Source organism: Ovis aries, chromosome 3 (assembly GCF_016772045.2).
Source record: "Ovis aries strain OAR_USU_Benz2616 breed Rambouillet chromosome 3, ARS-UI_Ramb_v3.0, whole genome shotgun sequence".
Classification (NCBI taxonomy): domain Eukaryota; kingdom Metazoa; phylum Chordata; class Mammalia; order Artiodactyla; family Bovidae; genus Ovis; species Ovis aries.
Window position 1 is genome coordinate 16756457 of NC_056056.1, and position 26172 is coordinate 16782628.

Below are 26172 nucleotides of genomic sequence, written 5' to 3' on the forward strand. Positions count from 1 at the left end.
ACTGGCAACAAGATGGAGCAGAGAAGAGCCACTGGGGAAAGCACTCCTTGTGTTTTAAATGAAAGCTAGTACTCCTCGTGTTTTAAATGGGGGCCTGGTGTCCTGAACTTGATCCCTTTGGAAGGAATGAATTCCTGTAGACAGGCAGCAGGAATAGCAGCAGCCCAGGATTTACATGGTTGCAGAGCTGCTGTTCTGAATATCACAGGGTCTGCAGTCCGCAGAGCGGGCACCCGGCACCCAGAGTCCCTGATGGCGCGGAACCATTCGGAGCACCTGGTTCGGAGCTCATGCAGTCCCTGCCCCTCAGATGCCTCAGACCAGGCTTGACTTTGTTTCTCCCCTTTGATCCTCTTTGATCTCCCCTTTGATCCTCTGATTTCCCCTTCCTGTGTCCTCCCAGCCCTTGGAGCCAAGGGTTCTACACCCCCAGCTCCAATGCCCACCCCACACCCTCCAGACTCAGACTGGCCCTTCTTGGACATGGGGCATTTTCTCAGACATGTCATCGCATTTAATCTTCAGTTATAAGTACTCACTTCTTGAGCTTCTCTGGTGGCTCAGATGGTAAAGGTGTCTTCTTGCAATGTGGGAGACCCAGGTTTGATCCCTGGGTGGGGAAGATCCCCTGGAGAAGGAAATGGCAACCCACTCCAGTACTCTTGCCTGGAAAATTCCATGGACAGAGGAGCCTCGTAGGCTGCAGTCCATGGGGTTGCAAAGAGCTGGACACGACTGAGTGACTTAACTTTCACTTTACTCACTTCTTCAGGAAGGATATGGCCTCATTATCTTTGCCCACCCTGGACTTGTCGGGCCAACCCTGGGCTCTAGCCCCCAGGACAGGGATCAGATCCAGGGGCTTGAGGACAGTGAAGGAGACTCAAGAGGCAGCCCAGGTCATCCAGCCTTGTGGCCGGGACACGGGCAGCCGTGTCTCGGGTGCACAACCCAGCCTCAAGTCTCTGCTGGCGTCTGCTGTTCCAGTCAGTGGCAAAGAATGGGAAATTCCACAGAAAGCCCACATAGCAAGTTCAACTCAGATGCCATTAAGTTGGGTATGAAAGATGAGAAAGGCTTTTTAACCACATGTTCCCCCATGATTCTAAGACGAATAAGCATTTGGAGAATATTTGAGAAATAGAACACAGCAAAATGAAGAAAATAAAAATTATCCATAATTACAGTGGCCCAGAGGCAACTGCTAGTTCATTTCATGCATATTTCCAGTAGTGCATATTTTTAATAGAATTGAGTTCTTACTCAATTTTATTTTCCACATAGCTTCTGAAGGGTTTTAAAACCAATGAGCATTCTTATACTTTAATGAGAACAGCCAGTTCTTAACAATTCACACGAAAAGATGAGAAGAGATTCAATGGTATCCTAAAAACCGCAGTTAATTTGAAAACACACAAACACACACACACACACACACACACACACACACACACCAGATCTGGGTTTTGAATTGTTTACAAATTTGATTACGAATGTGAGTGCAACTCGTGTCCTGGGAATCCACTTTATCTAGAAAATATACATATAATAATAAAAACAAAACTTCTCTGGGCAAACTCATTCCTGGAGGATCTGGGGAAATGCCCAAAAGTGATTTATTATTTTAACTTGGGCCATCTCGGCTTGTCCTTGTCTGAGTCTACCCTCAATTCCCATGTGTGAGTTTTTTCCACCCCAGCAAGCAATTTTCTCATATCAGCGTGATGTCCTACTTCAGCTCAATTCTGACACTTTTTACCTGGAGGTAGCATCAGACCCCGGTGGCACTAGTGCCTGCCAATACAAGCAACATAAGAGACTCAGGTTCAGTCCCTGGGTCGGGAAGATCCCCTGGAGGAAGGCATTGCAACCCACTCCAGTATTTCTGCCTGGAGAATCCAACAGACAGAGTAGCCTGGCGGGCTACAGTCCGTGCGGTAGTGAAGAGTCGGATACGATAGCGCAGCACACAGGCAGCGTCAGATCCCATGGGCTAGGGGCTCAGTGCCACCAGAGGGCACCTTACTCCCCCATCGCCAACACATATGCCCGTCACAACTGCAGGTTATCACCTGTGCTTCTCACTGACTGACCAGCTATATCGAAGGGTCTAAGAACTCCCTCCTAGGGTGGGATTAATCTGCTAGACGACCTCACAGAACTCAGAGAAACACTGCACTTACTAGGTTACCAGTTTATTACGAAAGGATGCACTTGAGCAATAGCTGCTGAAGAAAGGATTGCACAGGGTGAGGTGTGGGGGAAGGGCACGAACCATGCATGCCCTCTGGAGGGGCGCCAGCCACTCTGAATCTGCACCTGTTCACCAACCCAGAGGCTCTTTGAACCTGGTCCCTTTGGGTTTTATGGAGGACTCATTCTGTAGCATGACATCACTGGTCACTGGTGATTGCACTCCCCCTTCTGGAGGTCTGAGGTTGGGACTGAAAGTTCTAACACTCCAATCACATGACTGGGTGCCCTGGCAATCATCCTCCACCATAGGTGGCCTAGGGCCTGCCCAAAGTCTGTTTTGTATCATAGCAAAGACTTCTGTACTCATGTCGCTGAGAGAGGCTGGGACCTGGGACCTCGGACCAGGAATCCTTTGTCCCCCTCCTGGAGAGCTTGCGCTTGGACCAATGTCTCCTAGGGCAACAGGATGTGAAGAAACTAGAAGGGGCTAAAAGCAACTGTGACTTGCACAACTGGGGCAAACAAACGCACACAATACACAAAGGACAAAACCCAGCTGCTTCCGTAGCTGGGAGAAAAAAAGGAGTGTCCTGCGTGTGACCCCTGCAGGCAGCACCCCCAAGAGGTGCACTGACCTTCCAAGCCACCCCCTCCTTCCTGACCCACCCGTCTGCCCCCATCGTCATCCTATGTAAGGGACCAGCTCGCCCCCTTTGGGGAGTGAACAAGAGGAATTGTTACTTGTCTTCACTCCCTCCTGCTGCAGCATGAGTCCCAGTAAAGCCCCACCTGAATTCCTCATCTGGCCTCTCAGCAATGTCTATTGACTAGAGTCTAGGAACCCAGGTCAGTACCATCATCACTTAGGAAGTTCCATAGGTTTTAGGAGCTCTGCACTAAGAATGAGGGTGAAGAACAAATATTCATTTCTTATAACAGTGCCAAAGAATTGATGCTTTTGAACTGTGGTGTTGGAGAAGACTCTTGAGAGTCCCTTGGACTGCAAGGAGATCCAACTGGTCCATCCTAAAGGGAATCAGTCCTGAATATTCATTGGAAGGACTGATGCTGAAGCTGAAACTCCAACACTTTGGCCACCTGATGTGAAGAGCTGACTCATTAGAAAAGACCCTGTTGCTGGGAAAGATTGAAGGCAGGAGGAGACAGGGATGACAGAGAATGAGATGGATGGATGGCATCACTGACTTGATGGACATGAGTCTGAGCAAGCTCCAGGAATTGCTGATGGATAGGGAGGCCTGGCGTGCTGCAGTCCACGGGGTCACAAAGAGTCGGACACGACTAAAAGACTTAACTGAACTGATAAAGCATAATCTCACCTTGAATCCCCCTTGGTTCTGTGTCTGAGTAGACTGGCCTCTACTGGTCAGTTCTCTCTTGGGATTTGCTTTGTAGTGAACTTTGCTAGAACTCCTCCCCATAAGCTGTTACAAGATATGTATGTGTCTGTGTGTGCACATGAAGGGGGAACTGTGTATTTTCACAAGGGATACCTTGTCGCTCCTTCCAGCATAACTCAGATGTCACTTGACTGCAGTCTTGTCTGCACCGCCCTGACCTGTGGCATGTCAGCTCTGGTGGCCTTATTAATTCACCACTGACTGGGGGTCTCACGAACAACAGATATTCAATTCTGAAGGCTGGGAGCCCAAGCTCAAGGTGACAGCTCATCCGGCTCCAGGTAACGAGCTCCTGCTGGCCTGTCCTCACATGGCAGAGGGACTGCAACACTGAGGAGAGTGCCCAGGGCTCCAGGCTCTGAGAAGGGCTGCTTCCCACGCCTCTCCACTTCCAGGAGACCCCGACTCTGCACCTTTGGGTTTTGCTCGGTTGGTGTGTGCTTGTTTGCTGGAGTCTGTGGCACCTTCTCTTGATGATAAGATGTTGTGATTGTGTGTCTTCTTTCGGAGAAATGAGACAAGGCCTTACCCTGAGATCCTGTGATAACACGAGATTCTCAGAAATACAGCCTGATATCTAACATTCATACACACATATGACACGGGGGAGGAAGGAAAAGGGGAGACAGAGACTTGATACAGATCTTCATACACATGCAGAGGGCGGAGGGGGGAGGAGGAAGCTGAGTTCTTCCATCCTAACTCGGTGATCAGTCCTGCCTGGTGCTGGAGCCACAGGCACAGAGAGAGTGAGAGGAGTTTGAGAGCTCAGATCAGGCACCCACCCTGATCCAGACAGAGTCGTGGAGGAGACACCAAAGCAACAGCTGGGAACCAAGTTCCAAAATATTAGAAGAGGAATCCAGACTATCCGGGGATAGAGCACTTCAGGGGGTTGAATAATGTCCTTTAAATAAAGTAGCTTTAAAAATCATAGCTGAGTAAGAGTTAAATACAAGGAAGTCAGGGCTTTCCAGGATGCACAGTGGTAAAGAACCCAGGCACCTGCCAATGAAGGAAACATGGGTTTGATCCTGGGTCGGGAAGATCCCCTGGAGAGGAGGGCAAGGCAACCCACTCCAGTATCCTTGCCTGGAGAATCCCATGGACAGAGGAGCCTGGCGGGCTACAAAGAGTCCATAGGGTCACAAAGAGTCAGGTGCAACTGAGCTCAGTGGGTATAGAAGCTGCCTGCCAACGCAGGAGACACAGATTTGATCCCTGGGTTGGGAAGATCCCCTGGAGGAGGAAATGGCAACCCACTCCAGTATTCTTGCCTGGGAAATCCCATGGACAGAGGAGCCTGGTGGGCTACAGTCCATAGGGTCGTAAAGAGTCGAACATGACTTAGGGCTTCCCTCATAGCTGAGTTGGTAAAGAACCTGCCTGCAATGCAGGAGAATTGGGTTTGATTCCTGGGTCGGGAAGATCCCCTGGAGAAGGAAATGGCAACCCACTCAAGTATTCTTTCGTGGAGAATCCCCATGGACAGAGAAGCCTGGCAGGCTACAGTCCATGGGGTTGCAAAAGTCAGACACAACTGAGTGACTTTCTCTACACGTCACTAGCGAGTAAACAACAACAAAAAAAGCAGTATGGAGCAAATGCATGAGTAAGTATAGATTAGACTCCCATAGCTTAACACAGGCTTGTATGTCTCCTGGGAATTGTCCTGACAGGAGACAATCCATGGACTCAGGCTGAGCTCGCTTTAGAGTCCAACCATTGCAGTGGGTGGCTGTGTGGTTACTGTAATGGGGAGTAGCCAGGCCAGTTAGAGGTCTTGAAATTCCTCTCTCTGTCTCAGCCCAGAAGTGACAGTCTTGCTGATTGTCTAGTGAACAAAACGAGTCACACGCCCCTTCCTAACTGGAAGGGGCTGGGACCTGTGCAGTAGCACATGGGTGTTCAGTGAGCATCAACTTTCTGCCCATAGTTAAGTCCATCTAATGTTGAATATAACTTAACCACTCCTTGAGAGTTGGGAAAACCTTTTAAAATTCTGTCAAGCCACAAGAGTCATATCCTATTGATTATTCCAGAAAAGTAAGATAGTAAAACTGAATTGGCCAAGAACCTTGAGTAACAGCAAGTAACAGCACCGTGTAAGTCATTAGTTGGCAGTAAACTTGGGAACTTCAAGGACCACTTTCAACCTCAGTGTTTCTATGTGTGACATGAAAAGATGAGATGAAACTTTCTCTCTGGTCCAAATGTTTATGTAGCATCTGTGGCCTTTGCATCTGAGCCACGTAGAAAGACAAGTTAGCAGAGAAGACTGGAAGACAAGATGCATCTATTTTATTCAACAAATACGTATTAAGTGTCCTGTTCTTACTGTGCTAGACTTAGTGAATAAGAGAGAAAATGTCTCTATTTTCTGAGAGGTGCCAGAAAAATATTTTTACTCTTTTACTAGCATGGAAATCTTCTTATTAGCACATAATCTACGAGCTTTGGAGAAGGCAATGGCAACCCACTCCAGTACTCTTTTCTGGAGAATCCCAAGGACAGAGGAGCCTGTTGGGTTGCTGTCTATGGGGTCGTACAGAGTCGGACATGACTGACGCGACTTTAGCAGCAGCAGCAGCTACGACCTTTGATGATGTTTTTATTTTTGTTATGAAATTATTCTCCAAATTTTAGTCACACATGGGCACTGTCTAGCTGTTTGTTTAGTGAGCTGGGGGGTGCTGAAACAAAATACTATTGGCCCAGTGGCTTAAATGATGGAAGTTTACTGTCTCACAGTTATGGAGGCTAGAAGTCTGAGATTAAGGGGCCAGCAAGGTTTATTCCTCCTGAGGGCTGAGAGGAACCTGAAAGCTGTTCCAGGTCTTCTCCTAGCTTCCAGGGGTCAGGTGGAATCTTCAGTGATGCTTAATTTATCTCCATAAATTAATTTATCTCCATCCCTTCATGTTCCCAGAGTGCTCCCTTTATGTACCTGTTTTGAAATTTACCCTTTGTTTTTTAATATTTGTTTCTACTTATTTATTCAGCTATGCCAGCTCTTAGTTGCAGAACTCAGGATCTTTAGTTGTGGCACAAAAACTCTTAGCTGCGGCTTGTCGTACCTAGTTCCCTGACCGGAGGTGGAACCCAGGCTCCCTGCATTGGGGCATGGAGTCTTAGCCACTGGACCCCCAGGGAAGTCCCTTGAAATTTACCCTTTGTATGAAGACACCAGTCATGGTGGATTAGGGCCCACTCTTCTCCAGTACGTCCTCAGTTCAGTTCAGTTCAGTCGCTCAGTCGTGTCCGACTCTTTGCGACTCCATGGACTGCAGCACGCCAGGCCTCCCTGTTCATTACCAACTCCCGGAGGTTACTCAAACTGATGTTCATTGAGTCTATGTCCTCACTGAGTTAGTATGTCCTCATCTGGACTAATTCCATCTGCAATGACCCTATTTCCATACGAGTTCATGTCAGGAGGTGGGGTAGGCTAACACTTCAACCTGTGAATCTGGAGACACAATTCACCCCTGAAAGTGAAAGTCGCTCAATCGTGTCTGGCTCTTTGCAACCCCATGAACTATACAGTCCATGGAATTCTCCAGGCCAGAATACTGGAGTGGATAGCCCTTCCCTTCTCCAGGGGATCTTCCCAACCCAGGGATCGAACCCAGGTCTCCTGCATTGCAGGCAGATTCTTTACCAGCTGAGCCACCAGGGAAGCCCAAGAATACCGGAGTGGGTAGCCTATCCCTTCTCCAGCGGATCTTCCCAATCCAGGAATTGAACCAGGGTCCCATGCATTGCAGGTGGATTCTTTACTGAATGAGCTATGAGGGAAGCCCAATTTACCCCTAGCAGTGCTCTTTCTATGCGATTACAAGGATGAATTTCCCCCTTTCCATGTGTTATCTTTCCTAAATTTTATTTTTTCTTCCTTGAGAATTGTGGGCAGATTCTTTACCATCTGAACCCACCAGGGAAGTCCTCTGAAAGACTGAGGGCAGGAGGAGAAGGTGGCAGTAGAGGATGAGATTGTTGGATGGCATCACCGACTCCATGGATGCATGTTACAGCAGACTTCGGGAGATAGTGAAGGACAGGGAAACCTGGCATGCTGCAGTCCATAGAATCACTGAGTCAGACTCGACTTAGCGACTGAACAACAAGGCTGGGAAAGATAGAGGGGAGGTGTTTGTGGGAATGGAGGCAGGGGTTGGACAAGAAAAGCTTTCCTAAGAGTCCTTGAGAGCAGCAGAGACTTTGCATTGCCCTGGGAGGTGAGGAAACTTGCAGCTTTCTGGCCCACCTGGGAAGCTGGGCCCCTGGTAGAGAAACTGAGCGTAGCCTGCTTGGAAGGGACCCAGGACTCAGGGAAGGAGCCTTCTAGATAGACAGGGAGGTGGGCTGAGCATGAAGGGTTACACCCTGGATCCCAGCACCATAAAACCCGCCAGGGACCCATGGGCCTCCAGGGAGAGACAATCAGAGCAACAGCTGACATTTAATTGCCTGCTACCTTCCAGAAATAAGGAATTGACTTTAAGGCAATTTTTAAAATTAAAGAAATGTGAATATTCTGGACTTTCAGAATGTGTGATCATGAACCCATGCAAACTCTACCGCCTGAAAAGGTTTAAATTTAAGCCACCGAATGAATCCTGATCTTCACTCAGTTTTGTAGCTAGAGAAGGAACTTCCTAATGGACTTCCATTTCTCCAGCCTCTGGACCATTTGCTGGGGCATTGACTCCCTGGCAACAACCTAGCACAAAATCTTGCCCTCAGTAGGTAATCAACAAGGGGCTTCTTCAGAATCATGAGTCATGCTGCCTACAGGCACAAGTGCTTAGCAACAGTGGGTATTTTTAAAAATGAGCTTGACACAACAAACGTCTGGGTGAGACGGTTGAAAGCCATGCGAGGAATGGACTGAAAATCAATCAGTGATGGGTGAATGTGACCTCGAGAGATACAGGCAGCTCGTTGGAGAGAACTAGGAAGGACACGGCTCAGGGCAGAGGACTCATCTACATTTACTGAGCACTTACTATGCCCAAGGCCCTCTGGGAAATTCAATAGAAAATTTACTTCATTTCTCATCTACAGACTCTTATGACCTAAAAATCAGACAGTAAATATCCAAAACATGAAGTCTAACAGATGCCATGGAAACAAAAGAACTATTACACAACTCCAGACATCTGGAGATGGGGAAAGCAGTGATAGGTTAGGAAGACTTCATAGAGAAAAGTCCTGAAACTTGAAATTCAGGGCACGGCCTGCTGCAAACTGTGTTATCAATGATGATGCTGACTTTCCCCGTCTCCCCAACAACAGGCAGGTTAACAAAGACAAACAAACATGGGAATGACCTCACACACACAGTCACACACATACACATCACTGCTTAAGCACTTGCAAGAGACACAAAGGCTCAATGACACAATTGAATGAGAGGTTGGTTTTATACATCAACCCTCTCCTTGCCAACCTCCCTCCTCCCCTCTCCCCCAGGCTTGATTCCCAAGCCCCTGGTAACTACAGAAGCATCTGCATCAGTGTGGACACATTCATCACTTCCCCGGATACTTGCTCTCATCCATCCATCCCTCCATTCATAAGCAGTATCGCACCAGTGCTTTCCTGGCTCCACAACCCCTGTACAGAAGGGCCGAATATATTTTCTGTGAAGCTCAGGCGTTTATGCAGAACCATTTTCATCTTCTGGTGAGAGGCTGGGGTAACCAAGTGTTGTTAGAATTCTTCCCATTGTGCCTTCTTTCTTGAATGATGACATTTATGCAAAGAATTTGACAGAGACATCAGAAGCTCTCATTCATATTTGGGGAGGGATTCATATTTGAGAAGTTACCAGAATAACTTCTCAGTGTAGATGAGACAGATTTATTATTATTTTTTTTGTAAAGATGTGTATGTAGTAGAGGAAGATAAATTATGCAGTGTCAAGATAGCTAAGAATATTGTAGTTTGGGGGGAAATGAGACAAAGTACAGCTAAGGATTATGGAATCCTTACAATTTTCCAGTTATGTTGAGACTGCTCTTTGCTTATTTTCCTTATTTAATCCCTGCCAAGATCTCTATGACTTCTATGACCATTAGTAGTTTTCAGATAAGAAAATCAAAACACAAAGAAGTTAACTAACTTGCTCAGTTAAGGTCACTGGGCCCATTAGGTGATGGTACTAGACTGCAGAGTCAACACTGGAGGGTGTGGTGTTAAGGACGAAAGCAGTGAGGGTGGGTTTTCCCATACTTCGGGAGACGAATCTATGTATTGAAGGAGGCATTCTTTCATACACATCAATAGGTTTTGTTCAGGTACGCGTTCTGGAGACAGAATTAAATACCTGTGTAACTTCTAGTTACTAGGGGGAGTGGCAAGGAGAAATCTTACAGGAAAATTCTACCTTCAAATACGTTTGGCTCTAACAAGCTCTAAACGCTAAGGCAGAGGAAGTCAACAGCCCAGACTGGAACTCGGGAATCCACGGAGCCGAAGGACTGGACGAGCCCGGTGCTCCATCCGTCGAGCAGGTCAGGTACCGGGAGGCAAAGACCTTTGGCGCGATGATGAGATGCTAGCTTAGAAAGGGCCTCAGCCTTTACTCACGGTCCCCGCCAGGGCATGGAGCCCAGGTTCCGGGAGCCCGGATCTGGTCCGAGGCGGCGGCCCGGTTCTCTTTCTATCGCCGCGCTAAGAGTGTTTTGGGTCCCCCATTCCTCTCCCAGCTTGCGGATCTTCGTGCCCCCGAGCGTCGGCTAACCGAGGCCGCGGCGTTCCTCCGGGCAGCCTGGGGTCCGGGCGGTCCTGGGGGAGCCTGGGTCCCCGCGGGCCTCGCGCGGGCGGCAGGGGGCGCTGCGCGCCGGGCGGGGCGGGGGCCGAGCCCGTGCGCCCCGCGTCTTTGTGCCGCGCGGCGCCGCCGCCCAGTCTCCCCCCGCGGGCCGCGCGCCCCGGCTGGAGGGCGGGCGGGAATAAAGGGCGGCTCCGCGCGGGGCGGCGCGGACAGCCGGGCTCGGACCGCGGACCTCGGCGCTCGGAGCCCCGCCCGCGGCCGAGCAGGAGCGGCGGCCCCCACCCCCCGGACCCCGGACGCGCGGGATCAGGTGGGTGACGCGCGGCCCCTTTGTGTCGGCCTCGCTGGGGCGGGCGCGGCCCAGGGCCCCGGGGGAGGTGGCCGTGCCGAGCGGATCCGGCGGCGGCGACGGCCAGTCCATCCCCGCCAGGGGCGCCTCCCCGGCCCTGCCCTTGGGTGGCCCGTGTGCCGCCGCGTCCCGGCGCTCCGGCGGGTCCCGGGGGCGGCGGGGGCGGCCAATGGGGTCTGGCCGAGGCGATCCGGCGGGGCGCGGGCGGGCGGCGGGCAGGTCAGCCCGGCCGCGGTGGGCCAGCGCCGCGTCCTACCCGGTGCACATCCCGGCTCCCAGGACCACGGCCGCCCGGGTCCCTCCAAACCTTCCCCTCCCCAGGGGCACGCGGAAAGTTCTCCGCCACCTCCTACCCCCCATCCTACCCTCTGGCGGGCTCCCCAGCTCCCCTGCACTGTCCTGGGCACCCAGCTCTGGGCCTCCTGCGAATCTGGACGATCAGGTCCCGAGGAGGAAGGGGTTACTCACTGCGCCCTCATGATCTCGTAGATGTCCAGCTCCAAAAGTTCTCTCTCCCTGCCCTCTTCCCAGCGAACAGGCACAATCATCATAAAAAGCCCAGTCAACAAATAGTCTGTGCTGGCCTCCTGCCAGGCCTTAAGGCTGGGTGGAGGGAACCCAGGGGACTATCCCCAGGGGGTCCTGCCCTCCGTGGGATGAGGGGAATCTGGTCTCCGAACTGGAAACAGACTCACTTCTTGCTTTGATGGTGGGAAGGAAGCCCTTTCCCCAGGAGTGGGGCCTAGGGATCTGATAAGGACGCATTCCAGGCAATCTGGCCAGGGGCAGGGCAGATTAACCCCGTGGATAAAGAAAGTGTGAGACCCAGAGAGCAAGGTGAGGACCTCCTGCCTGAGAACCCTGGGACTTCCCAGGAGGGAGAGGTTGGGGAGGGAGGGTCTGGACTGCTGGTGAAGACGGAATTGAGTCAGAGCTTCGAGGTGGGACAGGTTCTGGGTAGCCAGAGGGAACTGGCCAGCGGAGGAAGGGAGAAAAGGGACACAGGTGTGAGCCTTGACCTTTTCCTCGGACCTGCAGCCCGTGTGCTCCTTGGATGTGGTCCCTCTGGGATGGTGCCGAAAGCAGGTTTTCAGGAAAGGGAACTGAGATCCCCCTTTCCTGGTCTTCAAAGGGTTTCTAGTGCCTTTTCAAATCTTACTTTTATTATTTTCTAGAGAGTGCAAAGGAGTTATGACTATTGTGGTCAGATGAGGGTAGGTGGTGAAATGTTGAATTCCAGACCAACTTATGGCCTTGATCCTGTGGCAGTGGGAGCCATCGATGGTTCTGGATGGCTCAGAGAGTGGGCTGGGCCCCCACTGAGAGTGGGGAAGGCGGCTTGAGGGGTGGGGAGCGAACCTTGCTGTCTGTTGTGGAAGGTGTGGCTTTTAGTCCCCCTGGTACTTCTCAAGAAAGGTCAGGCAGGGCTTGAGAACCTCAGGAAAAAGCAAGATGCAAACAACCCAATTTTAATGGGAGGGGAGTTTTCCAGATCCAGCACCATTGGAGTTTGGCAGTTTGTGTAAAAAGAAGCTCTGGTTCAAATGTCAGGATCCTTGGAAGAGAAACGGATGGACCAGTCAGATGCTGGGGGTAGAGCTGCGGCCAGTGGGTGATGATGTGGGCTCCCAGGGGCCTGAAAGATGGGGGTGTTGAGACTTGCATGAGCACTTTCAAACTCCTGTGTTTTATAAGCTTGTCCAGTGTGCTGGCTTTAATCAAGTGTGCTCATCGCACCCAGATCCTTGCCCGAGTACAGGGCTTGGCCTGTGGACTCCATGTGGTTTGGGACTCGGAAGGGACCTCCCACACTTCAGTGGAAGCTGCTGGCATTCAGCGGGGTGAACGTGCCATTCGGCCAGACGCCGGGAGCCACGTCGCCTGTGTTTTCCACTGTGGTTCATGGTTTGGCCCCACTGCCTTCTTTTGTGCAAATTTCATCTCCCTCTTAGAAGCCTCTCTCTCTCTGGTGTGGAAACAGGGAAAGTCTGTCCACACGCAGAGTGAGCATCGCAGAGCTCATTGGTCATCACAGATCCCCAGCCCAGCCACCCATTGTGACTGAGGACACTGTGGACTGGAGGGGGCGGTCAGGGGTGCGGCCACAAAGAGAGCCGTGGCCAGCTTGGGCCCCGCACCAGCCCTCCGGATGGTCTGCTGTTCTCTCTCTGGCTCCATGCTTAAACTGGGAGGATGGAGACATGTCCGCTGCCCTTGGGGTCTGCCGGTCTGGAGCCACTCCAGGGGACTCTTCCAGGGGATCTGGCCAAGTGAGGACCTGCCCTGGGTCCCTGGGGTGTGGACCGTCAGGGGCAGCCAGGAGGCTGTGAGTAGAATGAGATGCTTCGACGGAAGATGGACCCTGTCCACACTCACTTGGGGGAGTTTCCTACCTTTGAGGTCCAAGGACTGAGTTGAAGGTTCTTTCCTTTGAGATGAAAAAGTCATCCGAGGTCGTCATTTCTGGAAGCGGTCTCCTCTCTCCTTTGTTTCTGCATCACTGACACACATGCATACCTTTTCTTAATTAGATGAAGAAATTAAATGGAAGCAACTGTTCATATACCTGCTGGGGAGTTCGCCTGAAGGACAGAGCTTGTACAACTTTCTAACCCAGCTCTGTGACCTTGAGCAAGTGTCTTAACTACTTTGTGTGGCCCCAGTTTCCCCCCACTGTGAAATTAAGATGTTGGTCTAAATGATTGTCAAAATCCAGATATAAGAATGTGCTGGCTTTAAAGGTCTCTTCCAGGAGCATCAGTCTTTATAATGCAACCATTTTTAAGAAATTTTGCAAGATAAAAAATTATATGTATATATATGTATCAGTTTCAGAACAATGGTTTTCCTCAGAGATGATAAGTTGAGAGATGGGGCTTTGAAGAGGGTCATTCCTTGATGATGAGAGTCTGTATCTTCTTTCTTTCCTGGAGTCTAAAGCCTGGATCTGATGGTGTTTCCTGATAAGCCTGCAGGTGCAGAGAGAGCAGGGCTTTCTCTAAGGAGCAAACTGATGAGCTGGATGCAGGGTTAGGAGAAAAGTAAGTTCCTGGATGTCGTGATGAACTGTGCCAACTAGGTGATATTCAGTCTCTTGGGGTCTGACTTTGGAAAACCAGGAAGCGGTGGATGTTCATTTAGCCTTTCCATCACCAGGTGCCGATGGGAAGGGCTCTGAGTGCTGTGGACCCAATTCTCAGGTGGCCCGTAGGAAGGACAGGCATCACTACCTTCCCCGATCTACAGGGGAGGGGAGAGGCTTAAGGAGACCTTATGGAGTCCAATACCAGGCACTTGGTACATGCTAAAGCAGGCGTGGAACTCAGAGACCCTTGGGAAAAAGGTATATTCCTTGTCCTTGAGGAGGCTACAGTCTAGGGGTTGGGAAGCAGCCGGTCACAGATTGTTCTAGCGCTGGGGTCGGTACGCACAGTGCAGGGGAGCATGGTGAGGAGTTTGCCCTCTGGAGCTGGTGAGGCAGGCTGGGTCTTGAGGACGAGTCCCTGTTGGCAGGCAGATGAGAAGGTCAGGGTCACAGGCTGGGCCCGAGAGCAGCAAGAAGCTGCCTGGGGGTGCAGGGAACTTCCGGCTGGTGTAGTGGAGCTGTGCTGGATTTGTCCTGGGGGGTGACCCTGTCTCTGAACCCTGTTCAAAGCAAGACCCCCAGCTGCCACCAGCGCGAGTTCTTTGGATTCTTTTCTCTCTCTCCCGCCCCTGCCCCCATCCCGCCAGTTTGCTTGTAGAGGAGAGGGTGTCCTGGGAAGATGAGAGGAAGCCCAGCTGCAGCCCAGGGTCTGCTCGCTCTGTCTTGCAGGGTCACCTGAGCAAGGCTGCCGTGATTCCCCAGGGGGTGGCAGCCCGACCTGGTGGGTGAGCACTGAGCTGGAAGTGAGGCCTCTGAAGGATGCCAGTGCAGCTGGGGTCACCCCTGTTCCTGCCAGCTCCGCCCTGCAGGCCAGGACACAGCAGTGCTGCTGGGGTAGAGGATTCCAAACCAAAATACTGACTCTGTCTCTCAGGCTAGGTGATTGGTTAAAGAGGGCTTCACGTGTGTCCTTGGAACGCCTCCCGCACAGCGGTTGACCTGGGACATATTTTAGTTTAGGTCAGTAAGTATTCAAGCAGTCCTTTGAAACAGGGCATGTTTGATGTTGGGGTGCCAGCGTCTGGGTGATCTGGAGGGAGGTGGGACTGTGCCCGCTGCACCCAAGGAGCAGCAGAGACTGCCTCTCGGATTCCCGCTGACCTGCTAGCCTCACAGGCAGGCAGGGAGCCGTTCCCTGATGCTCTGTCTCTGCGTCTGGGAAGTGGTTCCCGGATGGCGGCAGGTGATGTGTGTGTCCTGCTCCCCATCCATGGTTGGCCTCTCTGCAGCTGCTCCGTCATTCCAGAGTAGCCCTGCCAGCCATCCCCTGCGGCCCCCCTCCCTGGTGAGGCTTGCCCACACTGCCTGCAGGAGGGGTAGCCTGCAGGACAGAGAGGCTCTTTGCTCCCCCAGCTCATGGGTGGAAAGTGTGCAGACCTCTGTGTTAGGGGCCTCTTTCACCTGAAGGTAAATCATCTCTTCCGTGGGTGTCCTGAAGCCTGAATTATTCAGGCGTGTGTCCATCCCGGGACAATCTTTGTTCCTTCTCTGTGGGGTCTCTCCCCGACTCCCCAACCCTCTTCAGGCTCACCACTGACCCAGAAAGTTGACAACTTTCTGGCTGAGACACTGCTGCTCATGAAGTCACAGCTGTGCCTCTGGATCGAGGCTCTGTAAGTTTCTCCTGGGTTCCAGCCCGTCTTTCCACACTGATCTCTTCTCAGCCTCCACACTTAGACCCTGAAACATTCTCCCTCCGCCTCCAGGTGTCAAATTCCTAATGATCCTTCCAGGCTCCACAGGCATGTTGCCTTTTTCTTAAAGCTGTGGAATCACTGATGTGGGGGCCGTGGAGGCCGACTCCTCCAGCAGTGGCGCCTTACAGAGGAGGAAATGCAGGCGTGGAGCAGAGAGGGAAAAATGCAGGCCCTGGAGCCCCATCAGATCCCTTCCCTTTCCAGCCCGAGCATCTATCTTCCTCCTGCTGTGAGCTGGGAGCCTCTTCTCTACCAGGTGTTTCTATGGTGGCTTTTTTTCAGAACCTGGAATTGCACTTAAGCTCTCTAATCTAATTTTTCTGTAACTTTATCCTTCCTTTACTAAATTGCAAGCCCTACAAATGTAGGGACCTATTCATTTTAACATTCCCTCAGTGCCCGTCATGGTGTCTCTAAGTGCATTTTTGCTCCGTGATTGAATCCAAGGGAAAGAAACCTGGTCCAGAAGGGAACGTGGAGTAGGTTATCGATGAGGAGATGGGATCCGGGCTCGTGTTCTGTTCTCCAGCAGGATCTGAACAAATAGAGATGTGCTCTGTCTTTGGGGAGGTCCAGCCACAGAGAAGGACACTGCAGGACTGTGTGGGGCCGAGGTGGGTGGGATGTTGGCTTGTGGTGCAGGGGTGCACCACAAGACCCAGCCCGCGGGTGGGCCTTTGGGACGTTGGGGGTCGGGCTGGACAGTCCTGGGTTGCCTGGACGTGGGGGGCAGCAGGCACCCCAGTTCCAGAGTTAGGTGGCAAGCCTTGCATGGACTGGTTGGAGGGGGCCAGGTGCCCTGAGCTCCATGGACAGGGAGGTCGAGACAGGGAAGGGGTTGTACAAGGCCCAGCCCGGGAGACTTGATGGGGGGACGGTGACCCCCCCAGGGCCCACCCAGGTGGGTGTTATGGGAACTCCAGTGAAGAAATGACTGCTGGGAAGTGGGGTGAAGGTGGGTAGACCTTGAAGAAAGGTCACTGGATAAGGGGGCGCCCTGTGCTGGTGTGGGAGGGGGCAAAGAGGATGCGTTCTTGAGGATGTCGGGGACCCTGGGCTGGGGGTGAGTTTCCATCGGCCTTATGAGTCTGGATCTTTCTAATGGGAGGGAGAGGTGCTCTAGGTAAAGAGGTGGCTAGATTTTCTGGAAAGAGTGTTTTTCAGGAGAACGTGGTGGGGACCCTCACTTCACGTGGATGTGCGGAATGGTCAGAGGGTTGGTGCATCCAGGGTGTGTGAGATGACCCAGGGCAGTGATCCTGTTCTCTGTCCCCGGGGAGTCTGTTTCTTGGATGTCTTCCCCTCGCCTGTGCACGGGGCCAGTTTGCGTCCAGAAGCTGGTGGGAGGCTGTGTGTTCCAGGAGCAGCTTTGCTCTGGCAAGTTTTGAAGGTCTGCAGAGACCCTGGGCCGGGGGGAGGCGGCTGCTTGTTATGCCATTGAGAACATAAAGAAACAAACAGTCCCATCAATTAATTTTTCCTGACACCCCGATTGCCACACAGCGCTTCTTGGTAGCACATGCACTGCTCAGAACAGTCCTAAGAAATGGAACAAAAGAGCTCCCTGCAGACTTTCAGAGCTAGGCGCCTTGGGATAATTTAAATTTCTTGGCGGGAACTGTGTATTTCTTCCTAATCGCTTGGCAGGGTGAGGCGGTTCCAGGGCTGCTGCGGCCTAGACAGAGCTGGCTGTCCCTGCTGGGAGCTCAGGCTCTTCTTTCTTCTTTATGTCTCCATGGAGCCTTAGCTGGGGGCCTTGAGAACTGAGACGGGCTGGTTGTGGAAGGCAGAGTATTGGGTGGGCCAGATGTATTAGAAGGAAGAAAAATAGGATCTTTATTCCATCAGCTCCTGGGACCCTATTAAATTACCTCTGTTTCCAAGTTTATTTTCCCTCTAACATCTCAGTCTCACTCACTGCTTCCTTACTTCTCTCTTGTCCCCAAGCAGGAAGTGATGCTATAAACCCAGGGTTTGTGTGCCCCCAAATTCGTGTATTGAAACGTAATCTCCAGTGGGATGTTGCTGGGAGGTGGGGACTTTGGGAGGTGATGAGGGCGGGGACTTCACAAATAGGGTTGTTGTTCAGTCGCAAAGTCATGTCTGACTCTTTGCGACCCCGTGGACTGCAGCACGCCAGGCTCCTCTGCCCTCCACTATCTCCTGGAGCTTGCTCAAACTCATGTCCATCGAGTTGGTGATGCTGTTTAACCATCTCATCCTCTGCTATCCCATTGTCCTTCTGCCCTCAGTCTTTCCCAGCATCAGAATCTTTTCCAGTGGGTCGGCTCTTCCTATCAGATGGCACAGGACTGGAACTTATTAGCACCCATCACTTCATAGTAAATAGAAGGGAGAACACTGGAAGCAGGAGGCAGTGGGAGATTTTATTTCCTTTGTCTCGAAAATCACTGTGGACGAAATTAAAAGACGCTTGCTCCTTGGAAGGAAAGCTATGACCAACCTAGGCAGCTTATTAAAAAGCAGAGACATCGCTTTGCTGACAAGAGTGGGTGTAGTCAAAGCTGTTTTCCAGTAGTCACGAACAGGGTTAGTGGCCTTATAAAATAGACCCCAGGGAGCTCTCTAGCCCCTTCTCCGTGGGAGGACACGGCGACAGAACAACTGTCTTGGGCTGGAAAGTGGCTGTCACCAGACACTGAATCCACTGGCACCTTGATCTTGGAAGCCCAGGCTCCTCATCTGTGAGAGATGGGTGTCTGTGTTTACAAGCCGCTCCATCTGTGGGATTTTTTTATTAAGGAAGTCCAGATGGACTAAGATAGGCAAAAATGTTTCATCACCAGTCATGTTGGGGGTGAGACCCCCCCCACTGCTGATCATCCTCTGAGACCCAGGTAAGGTCACGTTCCCAGATGCCAGGGCCTCGGAGTCCAGTGTGTGTTTTGGAGACACGGTTCAGCCCATAGCATGCATCTCCCAGTACCACGGAGTACATGTGCATATGTCCTTGTATGTTACTGTGTGTTTGGCCAGCAACAGGGTGCTCCCTGTGTTTGGTGACAAGCCCCAGAAAGGGCCAGTGCTGGCCTTGGGTCAGCTGCCCCGAGGACTAGGGTCTTCTTGAGGCCAACCCCGTTCTATGCCAGGCTCTGGTGCCAGATAGCTCCCCAGGCTGCACTCTCATCCATGTTCAGGTCGCTGGAGAGGGGCAGTTGGTGTCGGATCCACGTGTCTGTGTTTTAATCGTGGAGGCCACCTTCTCTGAAAGTGTGTGGCTGCCTCTGTTCCTGTCTCATTGCTTTGGGCTGGATGGCTCCTGTTGGGAGTGAGAGAAGCCTAGGAAGCAAGAGGTCGCAGGAGCAGGGAGGGTGGTCTCAGGCAGGTGGGACAGGACAGGACCGAGCTCCTGGCATGTTGCGTGGCTGGACTGCTATCTAATAATCGTCTTTGCTGCTCTTACCTGATCTTCTTTGAAAGACAGGAATCCAAATGGAGTGACATCCAGCCTATGGTGCATGGGGTTTAAATGTTCTTGGTGTCTCTCCAGTGTGGTGCCAGCACACCCGAACCTCCTTGGGTATTTCTGGTTTGGGGTGTGGTGAGGGCCAGATGGCATCACTGACTCAATGGACATGAATATAAGCAAGCTCTGGAAAGTTGGTGATGGGCAGGGAAGCCTGGCGTGCTGCAGCCCATGGGGTCGCAAAGAGTCGGACACGACTGAGCGACTGAACTGAACTGAACTGAACTGAGGGGCCAGAAAAGCGTGGGCCTGTCCTGTTCATTTCTGATTCCCTCTAACTCCTGGCACGTGGTACCTGCTACACAGCAGGTGCGCAGTGAATGTTTGGTGAACTTAGTAGGCATCTGGTCCCTTCAGAGACATTCAGATCCAGAAACAATGTCATCCATCCATTCATTCTTTGTGTTCATTTCATTCATTCATTTGGCAAAACCTTTTTGGTCCTGGGGGTTCAAAGGCAGATTAAGGAGTAGACTGAAGGTGAGGGCATGGGGAGAGGGCAGGTAGGGGGCTGATGAGGCTTTTCTAGAACGTGAGAAATGGAATATTTCTTGCCTTATCAGTAAACAAGGATGCCACAGTCATCAGCGATTGCAGCCCTCCAGTGCGAGCTGGTGAGCCCTAAGGGTACTCAGGAAGGAGAAGAATACATGCAATCTAACAGCCATCAGACCGTAGCCACTCAACACAGGGAGCTCCCCAGGGGAACCAGGATGGGAAAACACAAGATGCTGGCCCAGTAGCTGAGATGCAAATGAAAGGAATGATTGCGGTGAGCCCAGACTCTTGCATCTTCCCAGACGTGCACGAGTGCCCTGTGTGTCTGTGTGCTCAGCCATGTCCGACTGTTTGTGACCCCATGAACTGCAGGCTACCAGGCATCTCTGTCCATGGGATTTCTCAGGTAAGAATACTGGAGTGGGTTGCCATTTCTTCCTTCAGGGCATCTTCCCAAACCAGGGATTGAACCTGTGTGTCCCGCATTAGAAAAACACTAAAATCCTTAACTTGTGATGTGTGGTTTTCTTTAATGAACAATAATCTTTTGATGTTTCGACTACCTGCCCTTTGTTGCAAAATTTCTGTGTAACCTGGCTCCTCCCCTTGCCTCCTCAGAGCGGTTCTCTCAGGGTCACTTGAGATGCTGTCTCTCTGGCTTAAAGTCCTAATAATTCACACTGAATAAAACATGATTCTCAACTCTTAGGTTGTGAGAGCTTCCCTGGTGGCTCAGATGATAAAGAATCTGTCTGTAATGCAGGAGATCCAGGTTCGATCCCTGGGTTGGGAAGATCCCTTGGAGAAGGGAATGGCTTCTTAAATGGCAGTATTCTTGCCTGGAGAATTCCGTGAACAGAGGAGTCTGGTGGGCTAGAGGCCCTGGGGTCCCAAAAAGTCAGACACTACTGAGCAACTAACACTTGAGTTGACAAACAAGATCAGTGATTAGCAAGACAGGTATCAATCTCTTACACTTTTGCAGTTTTGTAAATTTCAGTAACTTATATGTAGACTACGTCATGTGAAATAACAGCCTGGATGACCTCACAGGCTGGGATCAAGATTGCTAGAAGAAATATCAACAACCTCAGATAGGCAGATGATACTACTTCAATGGCAGAAAGTGAAGAGGAACTAAAGAGCTTCTTGATGAGGGTAAAAGAGGAGAGTGAAAAGGCTGCTTTAAAACTGAACATTCAAAAAACTAAGGTCATGGTGTCTGGTTCTATCACTTCATGGCAAATAGATGGGGGGAAGGTGGAAACAGTGACAGATTTTTATCTTCTTGGGCTCCAAAATCACTGTGGACAGAGACTGCAGCCATGAAATTAGAATATGCTTGCTCCTTGGAAGAAAAAAGCTATGAGAAACTTAGACAGGGTATTAAAAGGCAGAGACATCACTTTACCGACAAAGGTCCGTATAGTCAAAGCTATGGTTTTTCCAGTAGTCATGTACAGATGTGAGAGTTGAATCATAAAGATGGCTGAGTGCTAAAGAATTGATGCTTTTGAACTGTGGTGTTGGAGAAGAATAGCAAGGGGATCCAACCAGTCCATCCTAAAGGAAATCAGTCCTGAATATTCACTGGAAGGACTGATGCTACAGCTGATGCTCCAATACTTTGGCCACTTGATGCCAAGAGCCAACTCATTGGAAAAGACCCTGATGCTGGGAAAGATTGAGGCCAGGAGGAGAAGGGGGTGACAAAGGATGAGATGGTTGGATGGCATCTCTGACTCAGTGGACATGAATTTGAACAAACTCCAGGAGATGGTGAAGGACAGGGAAGCCTGGCGTGCTGCAGTCCATGGGGTCGCAAAGAGTGGGACACGGCTTAGTGACTGATCAATAACAAGAAATGTCAATTTCACTCTAGTGAAAACAACCAGTTGGGACAGCTAGGAATTTCCATCCAGTGACATCGCTCACTCTCCATTTCTCCTCTCTGTGAAATAACTCCAGCTTAAGGGGCATGCTTTTTAATATGCTCAATAAATATTTATCCAGCCCCCTTCCTTCGCTGGGTCCTGTGCTATGGAATGTGCAAGCGGGAGTGTTTGTCCTGAAATGAACGTGTCCTTCCATCAGCAGAGTGGCTGGGAACGGTCTTATCTGTTAATACTTTAATCGCTCCTAGGATTCCTTTCCTTGGGCCTGCAGCCATGCTTCCTTGCTGGTGACCTTGTTTTCTTTCCCTCTCCAGCCACATGCAGCTGGCCCAGACTTTATCCAGAAGGACCTTGCCCACTGCGGAGTGCTGGTGGGAGGCCTTGGGCTGTGTCCTGGGGCCTTGCAGATAAGCCTTCTCCCTGGGGGCAGGCTCTCTTGCTGGTGCAGTAGGAGCAAACCAAAGGGGGGCTGGGTAGAGGGGAGAGTGGGCAGAGGGCAGGGCTGTTGAGCCCTTGCTCTGCAGCCAGTCCCATGTGAACTGTGCCCCGAGTGTGGAAAGTATCTGGTTTCCAAAATCTAGTGTGAAAAACAGAATGCAGGGTATCTCATTAATAACGTTGAAGTTGATCACACGTTGAAATGATTTTAGTTGGCTACACTGAGTTAAATATATTACTAAAATGAATTTGCTTTGCTTCCTTTTCCTTTTTTTTTTTTTTAATGTGGCTCAGAGGTTAAAGCGTCTGCCTGCAATGTGGGAGACCCGGGTTCAATCCCTGGATTGGGAAGATCCCCTGGAGAAGGAAATGGCAACCCACTCCAGTATTTTTGCCTGGAGAAACCCATGGTCGGAGGAGCCTGGTGGGCTACAGTCCACGGGGTCGCAAAGAGTCAGACACGACTGAGCGACTTCACTTCACCAGGACATTTAAAATTACAGAAGTGGCTCTCTTTAAGTTTCGTAGACTGACGATCTAAAGAAGGGACTTGGGGAGGTGCTTTTCTTTCGTGGTTCACAGACCCTGTGGCCAGCCCTGCCTGTTCTTGAGGCTGGCCGCCTGGGGACTCGATGCAGCCGGCCCTGGTGGGCCAGCCAGCAGCGGGTCCAGGCCTGACTCGTGCAGAGTTCATCGTCACCGGGACTGTTCTCTCTTGAGTTTAGTCCCAGATGCTTGACATTCCTGCCCAGTGGGGCCCATCCTCTTCTCAGCAGCCTGTGTTACTCAGATTCAACCATTCTGCTGGCTCCATTCAGTCCCAACACAGATGCAAGAGTCTGTGGACTTTTATGTCTAATGTGTAAAATGAGGGGCATGCCTTCGAGGAACTTAACATTTTTCTTTACCAAACTCCTTAGTCCTTGAAATCTGCCTTGACCCTGACCCTTCTGTGGTCCAGTCTCTAGGTCGTGTCCTACTCTTTGTGACCCCATGGACTGCAGCACGCCAGGCTTCCCTGTCCTTCACTATCTCCCGGAGTTTGCTCAAACTCATGCCCATTGACTTTGAACTTTGGCCTCAGGTTAATTGTCACGAGCCCTCCTGATTTTCCCTCCCAAGTCCCACGTGTCTCACAGCATCCACACTGTGGATGCTGGCCTTTGAACCTCAGCTCTGGCCGCCCACTGTCCAGGGTCCAGTCCAGCCGCACCCACCCCTGAATCCCCATTGGAGGCTGACTGAGAGAATCCTCTCCCATACCCGTGCCATCGTGGTGAATCCTGCTCCCTGCTCCTGGCCCAGGGCCACACATCTTGTCCAGGGATGCGGGAGGGTGTTGCCTGCAGCTGATCAGCCGCTCACCCAGGTGGCCGGCTCCAGGTGACCTCTTAAAGCTGCTGCCCTCATTCCTGGCAGCGGTGCCAGCCCTGTTTGCATCCCTGCTTCAGAGCCACCTGCTCTTTGCTCCTGCATCTTTGAGCCGTGTCTTTTCACCCACCTGTCCCTTCTCTGGCCTGCTGTCCTTGGCTGGGTGCTGTCACTGGATAGCAGTGGTGGTCCAGTGCATTGCAGGCTCCCCTACCCCTGCATCACCTGTTTTCCTCTGCATCTCAGGCTTGTCTCAGCTCCCCCGCCTTGGCACTGTGCCTGCTCCTGAGATCCTCCTGGCTCATCCCCCTGCTCCTCTTCCTGCCTGTTCCTGGGAGCATTGCATGGCTCCTTCAGACCCCATCACGTTCCTGATCTGCCCTGGCATTCATGGTGACATGGAGTGGAGTCAGCTTATACACCCAGGCACAGCAGGCATGGTACCTAGGGCCTGCGAGCTTTGCAATATTGAATATTTTAAAAATCCTGGAAATAAGCATTAGCTTCAAAGTATTAAAAAAAAAAAATCAAGACAAAAACCAAAAGCCTTCGCCAAAGAGAATTGATGGTAACACCTGTGTTGTGTTATGTTGACAAGATATAACCGTCATGTAGTCAACCGAAAGTTAAGACACAGTTATGTAGAAAATTGTGTTTACCCTGAAATGAGCGTGCTTTTTAGTGTTTGGCTTGATTCTCTGAGGCCTCTGGGAATGAAACCTCCCCAGGTTAAGCACTGCCCTCCACACTTCTTGCTTTCCCACCTCTGCCTGGCACCAGAAATGAGACACAGACTTCCACACTTGCCTGTCACTCTCCTGGCTTGGTAACCCTGGCCTGTCACTCCGTTTTGAATTCCCAGCCCAGGGCCTGGTACACTCTGCTTAACTTTTAACTCATCTCAGTACATTGAAAACATAGATAAATACAGGGCATTAAGATCCTGCTTGAAGGTTTACTTTTTCTTTTTTTCTGAAACACTGCCCATATGGTAGTTTTTAAAACCACTGACATTTATAAACTGATTCCACATGACAAAAACCCTTAGATGAGCTGCTAATAAAAATAATCATTCAGAAGCTGAAAATGCAGTTTGTATGATTTTAGCTTAAGTTGTTTGTGGAGTTTTCCTTCCTTGGACCCTATGTGCTTAATCTGCACCACACTGCTTGCTTAGACATCAATCTTGCTGTTGTTTAGCTGCTAAATCGTGTCCATCTCTTTTGTGACCCTATGGACTATAGCCTGCCAGGATCCTCTGTCCATGGCATTTCCCGGGCAAGAATACTGGAGTGGGTTGCCACTTCCTTCTCCAGGGGTCCTTCCCGACTCAGGGATTGAATGGGCATCTCTTGTGTCTCCTGCATTTACAGGCAGACTCTTTGCCACCGAGCCACCGGGGAAGTCTAGACAACGTAACTACCGTTTTGTTGTTCAGTCACTAAGTCGTGCCTGATTCTTGCAACCCCATAGACTGTAACACACCAGACTCCCCTGTCCTCCAGTATCTCCTAGAGTTTGCTCAAGATCATGTCCTTGAGTCAGTGGTGCTATCTAACCCTCTCATCCTCTGTTGTCTCCTTCTACTTTTGCCTTTAATCTTTCCCAGCATCAGGCTCTTTTCCAGTGAGTCAGTCTTCGCATCAGGTGGCCAAAGTACTGGAGCTTCAGCTTCAGCATGGGTCCTTCCAATGAATATTCAGGGTTGATTTCCTTTAGGATTGACAGGTTTGATCTCCTTGCAGTCCAAGGGTCTCTCAAGAGTCTTCTCTAGCACCTAACATTGTATGATAGCAACTATGTATCTTGGTGGTTAAGATAAAGGATATTTCTGGGTTAAAATTTTTTTAAATTGGAAAACAATTCAAAGATAAACTAGCAACAGGGAATGTCTGCTAATACGATGAAGTGGGCCCTTCTGCAGAGCAGAAAGCTTTGAAATATAAATTGTGTTGCCTCAGCAGAGGGAAGGAATTTCTAGGTCTAGGCTGGGGGAAGGGATGACTGAAGGATAAAGGCATGACTTTTGTTTGCAGCTGCATAATTACTTCAAACGGTCATACTTTGGAGAATTTTGCTTGGGAAAACGATACTAAATGTGGAGAAAAAGAAATGCTGTAGGCCCAAATGCTCTTCATTTGTTTGTTCATTTTAAATAATAGCCCCAAATGGAGAACATCTAAATTTGGACAAGCAAATATCCTGCTCTAATTTGATAAGAGTTTTGGAGATGGTGGGCATAGGAAAATGTTTGTAATATATCACTAAGTGAAAACAGTTATGAAACTGAATTGTATGTACAATATGTGTACAGGTATGGAAAATATACTGAAGATGGGAGTCCAGGCTTCTCCTATTGATTGTGACTTTTTCCTATTTTTGATTTTTAAAATTGTGGTCCTAATTTAATTTTATAGTGAAATTATTTAAGTTTAAAAGTGGTCTTACTTGTAAATTCTGCCCAATTTACAATGTGCAGACTCTTTTCGACCCCATGGACTGTAGCCTGCCAGGCTCCTCTGTCCACGGAATTCTCCAGGCCAAAATACTGGAGTGGGTAGCCATTGCCTTCTTCAGAGGATCTTCCCGACCCAGAAATCGAGTCGGGGTCTCCTGCATTGCAGGCAGATTCTTTACCAGCTGAGCTACCAGGGAAGCCTTAAATTCTGCACACCCTGCCCCAGCATTTTATTGTTTCATACACAGCAAATATATTTCAGCAAATAACCTTGTATGTCAAGTGGATATTTTGCTGCCGGGGCTTAAAGAGAAATGAGGGCGCATTAGTAGACACCTGTCCAGTCAGTTAAAGAGATAAAGCAATGTAAACACTGACATTTTCCCTGAAAGGGGACTCTTTAAGGCTTCTTTTAGCTCATGTGCGTGCATCTGGGCAG

General features: G+C 50.5%; 1 protein-coding gene across 10 annotated transcripts in view; it reads left to right on the forward strand.

Annotated features, from left to right (window-relative positions):
• The first annotated feature begins 10068 nt into the window (after positions 1–10068).
• RNF144A (ring finger protein 144A) overlaps positions 10069–26172 on the forward strand; it is a 133731-nt gene continuing 117627 nt past the window's right edge. For 9 of the 10 annotated variants that reach the window (XM_042245756.2, XM_060413810.1, XM_060413811.1 and 6 more), the window contains exon 1: positions 10603–10705. The gene's annotated coding sequence lies outside the window, so the exon portion shown is untranslated. Of the gene's footprint in view, positions 10136–10602; positions 10706–26172 lie in introns of those variants that run through there. The other variant, XM_060413809.1, reaches the window with a different exon arrangement.